This window comes from Meleagris gallopavo, chromosome 22 (assembly GCF_000146605.3).
Source record: "Meleagris gallopavo isolate NT-WF06-2002-E0010 breed Aviagen turkey brand Nicholas breeding stock chromosome 22, Turkey_5.1, whole genome shotgun sequence".
NCBI classification, from domain to species: Eukaryota; Metazoa; Chordata; class Aves; order Galliformes; family Phasianidae; genus Meleagris; species Meleagris gallopavo.
In genome coordinates, this window is record NC_015032.2 from 11,482,489 (window position 1) to 11,485,724 (window position 3,236).

Consider the following 3,236-nt stretch of genomic DNA (forward strand, 5'->3'; position numbering starts at 1 on the left):
AAAAAGAGAGAAAGAAAAAGCAAAACCAATAAAGAATCAAAACTCAGATCTTTCTAAGAGTATTACAGGGTTTTGGAATAAAAATATTCTCTTTTTCACTAACTGTTTTGGTTTAAAAGCTTATCTAGAGCTCTCTAGCTTTTGTATACTGGGTTTAACGAGGCAGAGAAGGAAGTAGAGGAAGATGGTTTGTGACGTGGGATGGGTAAGCATGGAAAATGTCGATAGTGGCTCGGTACACACAGCAGTGAAGGCTCTGATGGACTAATATACATTGGCATTCCAGCACATCGATGGCACTTTTCAGAAGCAGAAGGCACGGTCTGCAGAGCTGCATTTCCATGCTGAACACTGAGAGCAATCATGCAAGCTCTGATAGCATTTTGGTGGGCACGGCCTGTTGTGATGTGCTGTAATCAGCGTTTACTTCATGGATAAAAAGAGCACGAAAGTCAATGACAACAGAAATACAATTTTTCCTGTTGATTTCCTTCCTTTTGTGCTATGTAAGTGGTTTCTTTTCATTTCAGCCCAGAGAGACCCCAGCTACAGTTCACTTCCATAATGACACAGCTGGGAAGAGCAACTCATTTTAGCCAGATCCTGCTTCTGCTGGCAGCCTCACACACAGCCCTGGCAGCCCCTGCTTGATGGATACGTTACCATTACTCCAGTCCTTATTGCTCAGAAAGAAATGCCTATAGGAGGGTTTGCATCCCAAATGGCTGATTCTGATCTGCTATTATTGCTGCTCAGTGATCATAAAGGTAATATGTCTGTTCTATCTAAGCATATTGCAAGAGCATTTTGTCTTCTTGAAATCCCAGCCATGTCTCCTGCTTGCTGGGTATGTGCTATGGGACGACCCAGTACTGAATTTGGGAGTAAACATCAGATTCCTGTCAGTGAAGCCAGAACAGAATGCATGCCTCTGCATTTCAGCCCACTGAAATTTTTTTCTATATACATAATTATTTTAAAATAATAAAAGCATTTTAAAAATATCACATCGAGTTGTTCCAAGCTGCAATTTGATCAGTTCCTGCCCTGACAGTAACAGACTACAATCCCAAATATAAGCTGTGACTGAGAAAGGAAAAGGGAAAGTCCAGAGACTTTTGCTTGAAGGCCTGAAACAGTTTTATTTCTCCTGAACAGACTGTAGAGCAATTTCACTGTCTCGGATTTATATGGTGTATAGAAAATTCAGTTTCAAGTGACTGGGTTTAGATTTCCAAGTAGCTGTTAAAATAGAGCCCAAATATAATGGAACATTGCTGTCATCTGAGGGCTCTTTGGTGTTCCTCATGAAAGGGAGCTCAGTTCAAAAAGAAACGAGTACCTACAACCTAAAATATCTTGGCACATTTGACAACCTCATTGAAAACCTCAGCGGAGGGACTGATTCTTGATTTTGCAGGTGACAACTGAGGCAGAAAATGCGAGGTTAAGAGGATGTTTCTTCTACTGATGTTCACAACTTTATTTGAAGAAGTCTTCGCCCAACAGTTTTGCTCATACCTCATACCAGCAAAGCATCTGGGCATGTGCTGGGCTTTAATGACGTGAGTCTTCCCAGTGAATTCTTTGACAGTTACTCTGCCCTAAAAATCTTTGAAAATTCAGGATTTGGATTCACGCAGAACATGGCACAGGGAAAAAAGTAAAAACATGATGGTTCCTCATTTGTTTCTGTACCAGTGGCATTTTCTACTGTTTTATACAAGTGCTCATTATCACAGCCTCACCTACTTTGTCTGCACAGAGATAAACATGGCAAATATTTGCATACATAACGAAGAAGGTCAATAAAGCACTGCCCTCTATGTTCTTCATGGAGAAATGTGGGATGTTGCTGATACCGTTGCCCCTGTTTGGTTGATGCGTGCAAAGATTTGGCCACACGTGTCAGAAGCAGCATGTGGATATGAGGAATTCATCAAGAGCAAGCAGCTGGAGGGCACCATGCATGCAGTCATAGAATCATAGAATCACAAGGTTGGAAAGGTTGGTCTCATTAGAAATACCCATCAGTGTATACAATTTTTTTTTTTTTAATTAATTATCTCCTCTCCTTTTTTCTCCCCCTCAGCATTATGGTTTATGATGCACTTCCAAAAAACTAGAATTCTCTGGCTGGGAAAGCACAAAATCAAATTTCAAAGTAAATACCCGATTCTCACCTTTGTCTGTATTTTATTTTGCCGTTTTCATTTTTAGCTGCTTTTCCTCTCTCCCCTCTCCCTTGAGAAATTTTGCTTGGAAACAGACCTGAAACTTCACAGCTTTTATTCTCTTTTCCCCGGCTGTCCTAATCCTCACAATACATAACTTTGAATTCTTTGTGGTTATTGAACCGCTTCTCTATTCATCTGTGAGCCATCCCGGGGCTGAGACACAGACTGCAGCCCTGACAATGAACCCAGTAGGCTGGAGGCAGTAACATGGCCAAACACCCCCAAAAAAACCTCCATATGGGTAACAAATAAGTATTTTTTGAGGTAGCACGCATTGGTGTGAAGGGAAAGCTAAGCAGAATGAGTTTAATTTACTTTGTTCTCTTATAAAACCAACCTGTGTAATACACTAATCAAAGGATCCATACTGTTACTAGTAGTACATATCCACTTTTGGTTGACCCCTACCTGTTCAGAGCAGGGAGAACCAAGGGATAAATTACAATCTTCTTCAGACAAATATGAGCATATAAAATTACTGCATATTTTAAATTGACATATAAAATTATTGAAAGGAAATTACCTTTCAATCTTAAAAGAGATGTGTGTCCTTTGTACCTCTTTCTTGATCAGATATTATTTGAATTGCCATGTCTGTGATTCATAGCATGCACCCTTATCATTTTTCTATGTACATCTTTTAGGAATATCTCCAGTGAGAACTAATTATGCTTGCTGAGATGACAGAGAGAAAACTTGCTAACAAATCCAAAATCCCACTTCTTAGTTTCTCTTTGCCTTCCTGCACTGTTGTGATCATTGTGTTTGTTCCAAACGACTGCATTTTAACTCCTTTATTTCCAGTCTCACCTCTCCACTATTTTTCTAAAGGAATGATAATAATAACGGAGGAAGTTCAGGTAATTTCTTTCTTTTTCTCTAAACAGGTGAAATAAAAACGACAGCTCTACATTTGTCTGCTAAAGAAATCTGTGCATTCCTTTCCAAACTTCCCCATGGAATCAAGTTGAGGAAAATGTCACAGAGAGATGATGGAGA